At 38.2% G+C, this 15,552-nt stretch overlaps 1 protein-coding gene across 2 annotated transcripts in view; it reads left to right on the forward strand.

Annotated features, from left to right (window-relative positions):
- Positions 1-15,552, forward strand: part of DOK6 (docking protein 6) — a 366,775-nt gene that overhangs the window by 252,662 nt on the left and 98,561 nt on the right. The gene's annotated exons all lie outside the window — the stretch shown is intronic.

The following is a 15,552-nucleotide window of genomic DNA, read 5'->3' on the forward strand; positions in this document are numbered from 1 at the left end:
AGGATTGTAAGCCAGGCCCTCGACCAACATCAGTTCTGATCGTTCAAATGATTTTTGGGATGATTTGGTGCAATCTTGTACAATGTCTACAGAGAAGAGTAGAAGATGTTTTTGATTAAATCCGAGCGCTAGTGTGATCCTAGCATAAATTGCCTTCATAAAACTATTTTTTCATATGGTAGATACATTCAAGCATATAAACTCAGCTTTATTTTGATGTAGTATTGCATTGTCAATAATTCTGTCATGTTTTCAAGAGTATAATAAATGCTTTGGCTAGACTTCAGAATAAACTTTAACATCTGAAATGTCATGTAGATGTGATTATGGAATACATCTGTGTCTAGGATATAAGCACAGGCAGTACATCCCCATTATTCTTCTGCAGCCATGACCCTAGCTGTAGGTGACAGTGTACAGAGCCTTCTATGTGTTCTAGTTTGCTTTTTTTGTAAACTGCTAGTCTTGCTTGCAATATGTTGCACAGTTGGAAATGTATGTGTTTATCTAGAAGTAAAATAGATATAATTACTTATATAGGCTAGTTATTACTTCAAGCAACTTTTTGATGTAATAATATAAACTGTATATGCAAAGTTTATTTCTGCCAATTATGTACTAAACATAAATTATATTCTTTGATTGTCTTCAAATTAGGGCCTTCAACTCCTGCCAGACTTATTTGTTTCCTGCCTACCTGCTTGTTCAGTGTCTGTATAGAGCAATAGGGAGAACTCTATGGGAGATACTGTAACTGATGGCAATATTTTATTACAGTGTACAGAAATATTAAACTTTAACTTGACACTAACACAATACATCCCACCGTACATCCCTAATGTTCATTCTTGACTAGAACTAAGTGCCTTAGGTTTATGAGAGAAGTATTAAAAATTCACACGCTAAAATTACATGGTTATTATATGATTTTCTTTTCATGTATTCTTATATATTTCTCATTGACTTATAAAAAATGTTAGCTAGGTTATTTGGTTTTATAACATAATGGGCATTATGGCATTTATCAGGCTTCGGATTATCATAATCATGCCAGATCTGGATGATCTGTTACTAGTGGTGGACTCTCCAGAGGAAATAGTCAGAGAGACTGGACTATCTCCTTGCTATAGTGATTGAGCTGGATCTTGAATACAGATAAGTTGAGCTTCGTCCTGCAAAACTGAAATGTCTTCCTGGAGGTATTACTAGATTCTGCTCTTCAAACAACTTTTCTTTCAGCGGAAAACAGAAATATCCTGTAGAGAATCTCTCATTTTTACAGAAGAACATCTTCGGGCTGTAAGATAAGTGATGAAGTCTTCCTGCATTCAGTCAGATGGAGCCAGTTCTACTCAAGAGGCCTTCAAAGTCAGGTCCTTTCCTTCTGGGACTGAGCCAGGAGTCCCTCAACAAGAAGATGATGATCTCCAAAAGAAACAAGACATTTCTTCTTTGGTGGATGAATCTAGTAAAGTAGATCTCTGAAAGTAGAGGTACCTTAGAAGTTATATCATCACTACTGATGCCAGTGGTCTAGGCTGGTGACCAGTAGTACATGATAGAACCAGCATTGATTGGCCGAATGCTATACAGTCGGCCAATCAATGCTGGTTCTTCTCCTACCTTTAGAAGTCTTCTCCGTGCAGCTTCCCGCAGCATCTTCCAGCTCTTCATTCACTCTGCCAGGCATCGGGCCTGGGCAGAGCCGACTGCGCATATCCGCTTGTAGTCGGGTCTGCCCAGACCCGATGCCTGGCAGAGTGAATGAAGAGCCAGAAGACGCCGCAGGGACGCTGCAAGGAGAAGACTGCTCGGAGGATCCAGCCGGACCCTCACTCATGGACTTGGTAAGTATAATTTGATCGAACGTTGCCTACCCCTGAAACGAGCATTTTCCCCCCATAGACTATAATAGGGTTCGATATTCAATTCGAGTAGTCGAATATTGATGGGCTACTCGAAACGAATATCGAACCTCGAACATTTTACTGTTCACTCACCTCTAATAACTATAAGATTCTACATTCTCCCATGTTGGTATGGAGACAGATCATCTCAGTTCTCCCTAATCTGAGATCCTTGAAAGACGATCCAAATATTGTCTTACATTAAGTAATATTTTAACATAGTGCTCTTACATGTCTAATGGATATTTACTTCTTATAACATATTACAAATATTACACAACTACTGCAATAGCATTTTTTCAGCTGTATTTTTTTCCTGCCTATCAATGTAATTTACTATAACTATTTAGGCTTCAACTACTATGAATACTATAGAGGTCACAGTGCGATCCCCTCAACATAAACCTGTATGCTAAAGTAGTCTTAGCAGCATCCTATAGCTGCATTGATAGGTTGACCCTCACAGACACCCCCTCATCTGCTTGTTCCCACATTTTCTGCTATCTGTTGTTACTCAGTTACAGGCCAGAAGTACAGACAATGAGTGTATGTAGAAAGAAATTGTTTCTTCCTGTTCCTAACCAAAGGAGACTGGAGAACCCAGAGGACCTTCAATGTATAACAATGTTGCTTCATGTTCTGATGCTCAGGCCTGGCCGCTGCTGGGCATATGGGCTTTCTAATACATAGGGAGCTCAGCTGAGAGCTCCCATATAGTCTACTGTTGTAGCGTTGCAATATACTTCTGCAGTATATATCAGTGTCAGTCAGCTCATATAATATTCGGTATAAAATATTCACCAGCTGCCACATATTGCCCTCCTCCAGCCAAAGCCTTCATGGTCCAGAGGTATATGAGTATGTATACAGCAGTTACATGTGGCAGAATTTATAGTAGACGCATATGTATTACAGGCTGCTATATATTGCCACATCCAGAGAAGCTCCCAGTGTCCAAGGGTATACAGTATATGCTGTATTTATTGCACTTACATATGAAGCAGAATTTATAGAAGAAACACATTTTATATATACAGAAATTTAGCGATGTTTTAGACCATTTTTACTTGATATTATATAGCAGCTTTAAAAACCATGAATGTGTTAAGTTTTTCTTACAAAATGGAATAGTCCTTTTAATATGGCCTACTATGACACTTAACTGGCGCAGTATGTTGACTTGACTGATTTTGCATTTGTCACGCTACAGAAAGCCACATAAACTTTCTATCCTTCACATTATTGCTTGAGAAAGGTTCCAGAGGACCGAAACGTCGCCACCTTGGATTAAACCCATTTTTTTCTTTTTTATTTTGTGTGTGTGTGTGTGTGTATATATATACAGATTACTTTTTGCAGTGCCAGTATACAGAGATATCCTTAATTTATGCGTAGGACTTTTTGCATTGCAGTGACAGGAGCAATGATATACATACAGTATGGTCCAGTTTTTGTTTGTACTTGATGACCACCTTCTCCAAAGACAATGAGTGCCCCTTTATTATTGCTTGTATTTTCTGTCAATGTAACAGTAAACCTTCTTGTTCATTGCAGTGAACTGATAGCTTTTAATTCATTTATAGTGACTAGTATATGAAGTGTCAGAGTCTTAACATATCCCAAGGCTGTGAAATATAAAGGCTTATGTCACCATCCATCCTCAGTAATTTTTTAGACTTCTGTGGTTGGCAGCAAAACAAACCTTATTGAGCTGTTTACAGTCCATGATGATTCACTTTTTCCAGTGTTCTTCCATGCATTGATGAAAATTGCTTTCTCTGATGCTTCATCTAGCCAATAATGAAGATGAATAACACTATTATTTTCCATGCAATATCTTCGTGGTTATGTGACTGCATTTGAGTGCACTTATAAACGTGACTACCTAATGTTGGCAGTACCTTATTATATGGCTCTTGTCTATATATATATATGTATATATATATATATATATATATATATATATATATACTTTGATGGTACTTACTGGTATAAGAATGATTAGATGAACATTAATTTCATGGTACTACTTAGTGTATAGACAGATAATTGTCCCATATATAATACCAGGCTGATAGGATTTGTTTAACTTTTGACTTATTAAATTGACATTTTTACTTTTTTTTATTATTTCTTTTTTTAATGCTAGGTTCACTCAAGCATTAGATGGTGGGTCCTATAATGGGGTCCACCGTGTTTCCTCCAGGTTTCCATTAAAAAAATGCAGAAAGAAAACTCCAGTCGCATTTTTCAAGCAGATTCAGGGACGGAAACTGTGAACAGTGACCAGGCACAGATGTGAACCGAGTCTTAGTGGAAACCTTTCTGGTGGAAGATGTTTAGTTCTTTATGTTCAGATAAAACAGTATTGGACTATGGTTGTGGGTTCACCAGTAACACTAAATCATTCTAGGTTACTAGTGGACCACCCCAGAGGTGAACATTAGTCTCTGTTCTCTTTAATATACTTAGAAGTGATCTTATATATTGAACAGTAGAATATTAATTTCTGCAAATACTAAAGTGATCAGCACAAGGAAGGACAATATACTGTTGAAAATGGATCTGGGCCAGTTAGAGGCTTGGGCAGAGCAGTGGTAAATGAGGTTGAACACTGATAAATGGAAATGGAAAATTTAGTTGACAGTAAAGTTAACTATAACAACTAGAGATGGGCGAATCTGTTCACAATGACCCAGATTTGACCCAAATATTCCATTTTGTTAGTTTTTTATTGGAACCAAACAATTTGGGATTTCTGGCAAACAAATAAAAAAGACCACCAAAACATGCATTGTGGTAAGTTATTGTGCTCTTCAGACCACAGAGTGTAATAGCTGGAGGCCAAAGGGAGGTGACAAAAATAAAAAAAACATTTAGACTAACCTTGCTTTACCTCTTTTGGGCATCCTTGTGACATCCAGCTCTCTGTCTCTGTTTCCTCATGGTGTCCGATGCTCTTCTGTGGCATCATTCACCCAGGCTCACCACTATCATTTAGCATCAGCATTGGCATGGGCACCATGAGCCTCATGAGTTCAGACCGAACATAGGGATCCTCTACATTTACAGTTAAGAATGTTTTTATATAGCCATGTATGGAACTGTCAGCGGAACTTGAAATGAGGGATTTCAGAAATGTTGCGCAGAAATATTGTAGATCATAGTTTTTATTAGTTTTTTGTGTTGGGACATTCATTCAGGGATTTATTTTGATTGCCAGACTGGAAGATTTTTTTTTATATATACATGAACGTGAGGAAAATTGGCTTCTACATGTGAAAAAAAAAAAAATGTGGCTATCACAAAGCAATTTCAGTAAAGTGAATGTAGCTTTGCTGTGCTGTATTTTCAATGTAACACCAGCCTTAAATGGAGTCTATCACCTTCCTCATGCAATGTTATCTGTCACCATCATGTTCCATAGCACATTACAGTGATAAAAAACATCTCATGCCTATCATCTTCTGCCTCCACTTAGGAGCTAAGCAGCTGCTATAGCCACTGGGGCTCTGCTGTATTATACAGCAAAGACCCGGTTTTAATGACTTCTATCAGTACCCCCCTTTTTTCCAATGGCGCATGGGCACTGCCATTTTGGGAAGAATCGCTGGTCCCCAGAGCGATATCTAAGGCAGCTACTCCATTGCCATGACAGCCAGGAGCATATTCTGTGAACAGAAAAATAAAAATAAGTGATGAGTTTTGGAAACAAAAATCGGAAAAAATGCTTGTGGCAGGAAGGGGTTAAACATTTTGAGAAGTGAACTCTAATCTGTTATCATTTTACTTAGTTTTTTTATTTAGTAAAATAATAGGATTTTACTAAAGACAGCCTGGGGGTTTTCATTAGGCTCTCGATTGCCATGTAAAGGCATCAGACCACTACAATCTTATTTAATTGAAGGAACACTGACAGGAAGGAACACTGAAAAAAAAATTAGATGCTATTGACTGCAGAATCTAAAGTGTTAAATGCCCGGGATAGGTGATTTCCTAAACCCAGGCATTACGGTAAGTTCACAAAGTTTTTTGGTCAGGATTTTGAGGCTGTATCACCTCAAAATCCTGACCAAAAAGACGGCTCCCATTTCTTCCAGCTCCCAGAAAAAAGAAGCAAGGTGCTCATTCTTCACACCTAGTTGCCTCGCGATTCCGCCTGATGACACTCCTTCCTCCAGACTAGGTCCATTCATTTGGCCTAATCCAGAGTGGAGTGTGCGGCTGAATGCCGATGCATTGCACTGGCTTTCAGACGCAGTTACCCAGTGTGAACTTACCCTCGAGAGCAGATCCCCAGCTGTGAATACATAGCTGAGCACCCATTACTGACAGGAAACCCGGACTATTCCACTACTACTGATGTAGAAAGTCAATTATGGCAGAAAAGTCCCATTAGTGACCAATGTAGAAAGCCTATAAGTTGGTTAGTAATGGATAACACTTGATTCCTCAAAAGATCATGATAGCCATTTACACAACTGAAACAACGTGATACAATTTGGGGCATTTTTATGTTCAGATGCCTCGGTCAATTACTATGGAGTCAAATGAAGAGCAGCAACATGGAGAGCTATTCATTATAATGACATCAGCTAGCTTATTGAGGCCTCCCAAGCTTGTCAATACTGGTCAGTGCAAAATAGAAATGAATGGATTTTAGAAATTACATTACATTGGTATTACAGACCCCCTAGGGTTCAAGTATCGAAGATGGTCTAAAAATAACAGTAAGTAAAATCTAAAAAGTTTTAAAAAGATATTTTTAAAAATCGCAAATCGCCCAAACTGTAAAAATATGTATCCCATTTGTTAACTATTGAACTGCAGTTTTTTTTGCCCTAAGTTTTTTTGCATTAAGTATTACAAAACGGGTAAAAAAAACCCAAAAACTTTTGGATACAATTAAAAGTTTTGGATTTTTTTAAGAGTATTAAACTAGTCATAAAATTATTATATATATTATATGGAGAATATAGGTAACGTGTCACTTTTGCTGCAGAGTGAAAAGAATATCATGGTGCACACTTTTTTCAAAGGCATCCAGTTTATTTTGCACATAGTACAATTCAATGAGCAAGTTAAAGCATTATATCAAATTTATGGTATGACACTGCGTGTATAGAGCCACCTGTTATAATTTCAAGAACATGACCAGTGGTGCGGATCTAAGGTGGCGTTTCAGTCATGACAGACCTTCCTCATGCCCAATCTGTGCAAAGTGAATCATAAAGCATCATTAAATGTGGCAAACAAACAGGTGGCCTAATGACTACCATGACAGATTGCACAGTAAAACACAAACTAAATGCCAAGAGGTGAAATCAAAGTAAAGCATGACAAAAGAATTGGAGGAAGGTGGAGAAAACCCAGAATATAACAATAGAGTAAGGCCTCGTTCACATCTGCGTCGGTAATTTGTTCAGGGGAGTCCACATGGGGACCCCCCCGAACAGACTACCAAAAGCATTGGCACTGGTGTGCAGTGAAAGCACATGGACCCCATAGATTATAATGGGGTCCGTGTGCTTTCCGCACGGTCTCCGTAAGGAACATGCAGACAGAACTACTTCATGATCTACTTTCCTATCCGCATAATTTGTGCGGGCAGCGTGCGAAAAGCCCATTATAGTCTATGCGGTAGTCCGTTCAGGGGGTCCACATGCGGACTCCCCTGAACGGATTACTGACTTAGATGTGAACAAGAGAATAGAGAGATACCGAGCACACTTATAGTGTAGATGGTCTATTATAAATATATAGATGAATTATCTGGTGTTTATGAAAAGAACTCAGGACCTGGTGGCCTCTCACCTGATTCCGTTCACAACTCCGTTTTCAGCAATATTAGGCTCCATATGTGCACATGGAGCGGTACGGTTAAATAGGCCGAGGCGCTCCGGATAGAGTTTATTTCTTCCTAGCTTGAGTGAAGCTCGATTAGTGAAGTTACGCACTTGATAAAGGGTTCCGACCCGAAACGCGGCAACTGTTTTTGCGTTGTGCAATCTTCTTTTTAAATAAATTCCTTTGGACCTGAGAGCGCCGTCCTTTTGTTCTTCCATTAGATGTGAACAAGGCCTAAAACTGCAAACTTAACTGATGGAAAGTGGTGGTTACCATGAGCGCCCATACCTTCCTTGTGATTGTGGTATCATTGATATCTTCTCAAATTTTTCTGCACAGAGAACGTTTTAAAAACAAAATTCATAAGGAAATTGCAGTTTTTTCTAATCCCATCCCATTCTGAATTTGTTTCCGGCTTCCATTGTCTAGATTATTAAACCGTACAAGTATGATTATTTTCTTGTAATCATTTTTACTCCTTTGCTTTATTATAAGCTACGAACAATAGTAACCACTATCTGGAGTTACGGGATAATATGTAGTCATTGATGGCTGGAATGTGTACTTTGTGTGTCCTGAGAAATTGAAATTTACATTTAATCAGAAACTGGGGAGAAAACTGTCAGAAACGTAGATACTCAAGTGATGGAAAAGATCCTGGTTGCAAGTTAATGACATGTTTTCCTTGTACCACAATCTTCCAGAACTCTTGATGCATGTTATTTGCATTGGTTCATGGAGATGGCACTTGTTTACTAAGCTATAGCTCACCTCAGGAGCTAAGATGAGGAAAGAGGTGAAATAACACCAACAGTTTCTACCAAGAAATTGGTTCTCAAGACAATATACATGCATAAAAAAGCATGGGAGATGGGTCCTGGAAGCAAACAAGGAGGTCAGCCAGAAGGTTACAGAATTCCGGCCTGGTAGTATGCATAGCATTGTGGGATTTAATGAACATAATGTGCAGTATGGGCATTGGCATATCTATATATCTAACCCTTGTCAGGCATAACGTCATGATGAGCAGAAACAGTGTAATTGTATTACAGTGCAATTGTTGATGTGTTTTTCATTTTATATATATATATATATATATATATATATATATATATATATATATATATATAATTTTTTGTACTTTTTTTTACAGCATTGCTATTTGGAACCAGTCATGAATGTAACATAGCAGTACGTTATTTATGAATAATATGGTTTAGTTCATACAAGTATTATATAAACATAATGTTTTTTTTGTAGTGTTAATACATTTAAAAATTTGACAGTAGTTCTTATTCACACAGCAGCGTACTCTGTGTACTTTGTGGTGTACCATGCAGGCAGACCAGGGTTGTAAGGGTTGTAGAAGTCTGTTGCCCATAGACTTCAATGTTAAAAAAAAAAATAACAGATTACTTACTTACGGTCCTTTTTTTCAAATGGACAGAAATTCCTGCATGTAGGATTTTTTTTGTCCACTTGAAAAACAGACATGGCTATAAACAGACACTAAAGGACACAAGATAAAATCCCATTGAAATGAATGGAGATTTCAGATGGACCAGCTAGTGTTCGTTGGTAAAATCTTGCACGGACAATAACCACGGACACTGCTGATGGAATCCAATGGTTGTGTAGATGCCCCCTAAAATCTTTTTAGTCTCCACATGGCAATGTCACAATGAAGAAATAACATATACAGTCCTATGAAAAAGTTTGGGCACCCCTATTAATCTTAATCATTTTTAGTTCTAAATATTTTGGTGTTTGCAGCAGTCATTTCAGTTTGATATATCTAATAACTGATGGACACAGTAATATTTCAGGATTGAAATGAGGTTTATTGTACTAACAGAAAATGTGCAATATGCATTAAACCAAAATTTGACCAGTGCAAAAGTATGGGCACCTCAACAGAAAAGTGACATTAATATTTAGTAGATCCTGCTTTTGCAAAGATAACAGCTTCTAGTCGCTTCCTGTAGCTTTTAATCAGTTCCTGGATCCTGGATGAAAGTATTTTGGACCATTCCTCTTTACAAAATAATTCAAGTTCAGTTAAGTCTGATGGTCGCCGAGCATGGACAGCCCGCTCTCAAATGATCTGAAAACAAAGATTGTTCAACATAGTTGTTCAGGGTAAGGATACAAAAAGTTGTCTCAGAGATTTAACCTGTCAGTTTCCACTGTGAGGAACATAGTAAGGAAATGGAAGACCACAGGGACAGTTCTTGTTAAGCCCAGAAGTGGCAGGCCAAGAAAAATATCAGAAAGGCAGAGAAGAAGAATGGTGAGAAGAGTCAAGGACAATCCACAGACCACCTCCAAAGAGCTGCAGCATCATCTTGCTGCAGATGGTGTCACTGTGCAACGGTCAACAATACAGCGCACTTTGCACAAGGAGAAGCTGTATGGGAGAGTGATGAGAAAGAAGCCGTTTCTGCAAGCACGCCACAAACAGAGTCTCCTGAGGTATGCAAAAGCACATTTGGACAAGCCAGCTTCATTTTGGAAGAAGTTCCTGTGGACTGATGAAACAAAGATTGAGTTGTTTGGTCATACAAAAAGGCGTTATGCATGGTGTCCAAAAAAAACAGCATTCCAAGAAAAACACTTGCTATCCACTGTAAAATTTGGTGGAGGTTCCATCATGCTTTGGGGCTTTATGGCCAATGCCGGCACCGGGAATCTTGTTAAAGTTGAGAGTCACATGGATTCCACTCAGTATCAGCAGATTCTTGAGAATAATGTTCAAGAATCAGTGACGAAGTTGAAGTTACGCCGGGGATGGATATTTCAGCAATACAATGTCCAAACACTGCTCCAAATCGACTCAGGCATTCATGCAGAGGAACAATTACAATGTTCTGGAATGGCCATCCCAGTCCCCAGACCTGAATATCATTGAATATCTGTGGGATGATTTGATGCTCGGCGACCATCAAACTTAACTGAACTTGAATTGTTTTGTAAAGAGGAATGGTCCAAAATCCCTTCATCCAGGATCCAGGAACTGATTAAAAGCTACAGGAAGCGACTAGAGGCTGTTATCTGTGCAAAAGGAGGATCTACTAAATATTAATGTCACTTTTCTGTTGAGGTGCCCATACTTTTGCACCGGTCAAATTTTGGTTTAATGCATATTGCACATTTTCTGTTAGTACAATAAACCTCATTCCAGAAATATTACTGTGTCCATCAGTTATTAGATATATCAAACTGAAATGGCTGCTGCAAACACCAAAATATTTAGAACTAAAAATGGTTAAGATTAATAGGGGTGCCCAAACTTTTTCATAGGACTGTATGTATAACATGCAGTAGAGACAATGTACATAGATATTGACCCCTCTGTCATTCATAGTCATCAATAAATGCATTATCTCTGAGCACACATGGACACATTCAGTTAGTTGCTTCAATGCCATCTGCCATGCCTCTACTTTATTTATTACCCCTATAAACACATCTATTGTTTCAGACAAATGACTTTGGTTTAGCCCAATCAGCAGATATAACTGTGGAGGAAGAATATTTCTGTAGCCGGTTTACTTACAGTCAGACACAGGTTTATAAAAAGTAGGGGTAATCTGCAACACATTGTATAAAAATACTTTATACATTATTGTAGCTATGATTGCAGTATGAAATATGATTGAAAAGAGATTAAATAAGGTATTGCAGGAATTATTATTGTAAAGGATGAATTTCAGAGATGATTTTAATTATTTTTTAAAGGAGGAATCGCAGGGACAATTTTAATTATTATGCATATTTTCCACATTTAGTGTTCCTTTATTACAATATATTACGGAAATAAGTTACATTTGAGTTCCATTTATTTCATTAGAGCCTCATGAATATCAATAAAACATGAAGGTTGTGTTCAATATGCGCTAAAAAGTTTTCAAACAATAAAACTTTTCTATATTTACTGACAACAACACAACATAAATATTACAGCAATTCCTGTTGTATTGTTTGTATTACAAAGGCTTCAAAGTTCTAACCCACGGTCCTTTGTAATTCTATTAGCAAAGACTTGTGAACAAGTAATATAATTAACCAATTCAATGAAATCCTCTAACCTGCAGAAAAGTAAACATTACAACAAAAAAAGCAAACAAAAGAAAATCCTGTAAATGTGTTAGAAATATTTTCTCACCATGAATCATGATGTTAATTAATTGGAAAGATTTATCCATGATTCTCCAGCTGATTATTCATGAATGCCCTATTATTTATTAAACATAATCCAATTGGATTACAGTTAATCCTTGCTGGAATTAAATAATAAGTATGTTTTCTACTATTGAAATAATTGAAAATCTACTCCTTTGCTCAAAGGAATATTATATCATTACTCACAAACGCTAATAATTATGATTTGATGTATGTTTATATACTGAGTGCTAAATAACCTAAGATTGAGTCTTATACGATAAGCAAAATATATAGTATTGTATTTTGTAAGCACATCATATGTTATGAGTAAAGATGAACCTCATATTGGATTCAGGTGGTTTGGCCCAAAGATGTGTTTTAGGCTGAACTTGGTTGTCACAAAGTGCTATCACTTTTATTATACTCTGGGGTTTCTTGAGATGCCAGAGAAAGTGGAGGTACAAGAATCTAATGAACAGTTACAATCATCTGTCTTCACCTCTCCTTGTGGTATCTGGAACTCCACTGGGTAATCTTCTGGCCACTTGGGTGATGCCATATGCTGTCCTTGTGGTATATGGAATTCCATTGGGTCATCTTCCGGCCACTTGGCTGACGCTATATGCTCTCCTTGTGGTATCTGGAGTTCCATTGGGTCATCGTCCGGCCACTTGGCTGACGCTATATGCTCTCCTTGTGGTATATGGAATTCCATTGGGTCATCTTCCGGTCACTTGGCTGACGCTATATGCTCTCCTTGTGGTATATGGAATTCCATTGGGTCATCTTCCGGTCACTTGGCTGACGCTATATGCTCTCCTTGTGGTATCTGGAATTCTATTGGGTCATCCGGCCACTTGGGTAATGCTATTTGCTTTCCTTGTGGTATATGGAATTCCATTAGTTCATCTCCCGGCCACTTGGCTGACGCTATATGCTCTCCTTGTGGTATCTGGAATTCTATTGGGTCATCCGGCCACTTGGGTAATGCTATTTGCTTTCCTTGTGGTATATGGAATTCCATTAGTTCATCTCCCGGCCACTTGGCTGATGCTATATGCTCTCCTTGTGGTATTTGGAATTCTATTGGGTCATCCGGCCACTTGGCTGATGCTATATGCTCTCCTTGTGGTATCTAAAATTCTATTGGGTCATCCGGCCACTTGGGTAATGCTATTTGCTTTCCTTGTGGTATATGGAATTCCATTGGGTCATCTCCTGGCCACTTGGCTGATGCTATATGCTCTCCTTGTGGTATCTGGAATTCTATTGGGTCATCTGACCACTTGGGTAATGCTATATGCTTTCCTTGGGTCATCTTCTGGCCATTGGGTGATGCCATAAGTAATAGGTAGAACGCTAAGATTTGTGACACAGGAGGCCAGAAGAGGACCCTTAAGAGTAATGGATGCCTCAAAGATGCCCAGTAGAGGGTGGGTGATTGTGACTGTTTATTATGTCTGAAGAGACCCCAGACTATAATAGTGGTTTATGAGTATTATTTTTTTCTTGTCTATAATTAATCAAATTCATTTATATTAAAATCATAACTTGTTCTCTGCAGACATAGCTCAGTCCATCCATGACCTTTCCTAATGCATTGTATAGAGCAGAACCATGTCTGCTTGATGTGATAGAGTTGGTGCTATTGGATGTAGCCACTGCATGGAGCTATCGGGTTTATCAAACCTAGCATGCCAAATGCCAATCTTGATAAATCCCCCTGTTTTGTTATATCCTGAGATAACAGTCTGTCTGTGTATTTATATCCTTTTTATTTTCCATTTATTTCCGTATTTTAAAGCAACGCAGTTGCCCCAAACAAATGTAAAGTGACTTGTCCTTTTATAGTTTTTCTCTTTTGGATCTTGATAAACATGTTCAATATGTTGATGAAACAGTATGCGCTTGTTGGCATTGAGATTACAGCCTTTTTCTTCTATGCCAGGCTTTTAAAACATCTGCGAATGTATTAAGCCAGCACAGTGAACTCGCGCCTTTTGGCAGGAAAGAACAAAACAAAACCTGTCTCAAAAGATTTTGATTTTGGTTCCATTATATCAAATATGTTCTATTAAGTAATGTAAAAGTTAATTTACTAAATCACAAAGACAGTGCGTCTGCCAATTACAGACCACACACACAGCTATTTAGGATTCTCCTTTTAGACCATACACATTTGGATGTTACACATTAAGCCATCATCACCTTATTATTCATCCCTTATACAGTTTTAATGAAGAGTTACACAATAGTATTATGTGAAAGAACATTTGTTTTTATTTGTCTCTCAAATAACTTGATGGCTCCGTTAAGAGACCAGGGTTTGTATATAGTTATACTTTGTATAACCTTGGAATTTGGTTCATGTATTGTGTTTATTGTGTTGTCTTATGTGTAAAATTAGGTAAAAGACTGGACCCTGTCGCAGTAAATTGGGACATTATTCACACATTCCTTGTGTGTGTATTTGCTTGTTCCTGAGCCTGCAATGTTTGTTTTAGAAATTAAGATTTCACAGAAGGTATTCAGCAGAATTTGGTCTGCATATCAATTTGCTATGAAACAGTGCCAGACTTGCTTTTATATAAACTTTGTGAAAGCACATAGAAAAAAAAACAGATGCAAATTACTATACTAGTATTCATTTGGAAGATGCATTTGTGATTAGTCACAGTCTTCTTGCTTTCCAGTGTGAGAGATATGATTGATGATGATGATAATAATAGTAATAATAATAATACACTATATACACTTTATTTATATAGCGCCAACATATTCCGTAGCACTTTACAAATCAGGGGACACATGAACAGACAATATGAGACATTACAGTGTGACAAAGAAATAAACATATCAAAGAGTAGGAGTGACGGCTCTGCTCAAAAGAGCTTACATTCTATGAGGAGGTAGGGGGACACAAGAGGTCAGAGGGCTTGTTTGCTACAATGGTTCAGCCATCTTTTAAGAAGCTGTACCTGAGCCACCAGCCAGTATCTGTGACTATACAGATACTAAGTGCAAGGAGTGCGGTGTAACTTCTAGATGAAGAGGACAGGATCTGAGGAACAGAGGAGGAAGGATAAAAAGAGTTATTGTTCTACACCTCTGCACACTACTCAGGTCACGTGATAAGCTTGACCAAACAGATGTGATTATAGTGCAGTTTTAGGGCCCCTTCACACGGCGTAAGCGCTCAGCTCATTCCAAGCTGTACACACGAGCGCTTCTAAACACTTCCCATTCACTTCAATGGAAGCGCGCGTAAAGTCGGCTTTACGAGCGCTCCCATTAAAGTGAATGTGAAGTGTTTAGAAGCGCTCGCGTGTATGGCTCGGAATGAGCCGAGTGCTTACGCTGTGTGAAAGGGCCCTTAAAGCTGCTGTAGTTGAGGATTAATTGGACTGTCTGGAGTAAAGCGTTCCAGAGCACCGATGCAGCTCGAGAAAAGTCTTGGAGATGGGAGTGGAATGTTCTGATAACAGAGGATGCAAGTCTAAAGTCATTAGCACACCAGAGAGGACTATTAGGGTGGTAGACAGTGATGAGAGAGAGTGATGAGATTGTCAACCAAAGCCATTCTAAAATCTAGCACATGACACCTGTTACCTGTGCGAGTGCATATTCATTTAAG

The sequence above is a fragment of the Leptodactylus fuscus genome, chromosome 4, assembly GCF_031893055.1.
Source record: "Leptodactylus fuscus isolate aLepFus1 chromosome 4, aLepFus1.hap2, whole genome shotgun sequence".
In the NCBI taxonomy this organism is placed as follows: domain Eukaryota; kingdom Metazoa; phylum Chordata; class Amphibia; order Anura; family Leptodactylidae; genus Leptodactylus; species Leptodactylus fuscus.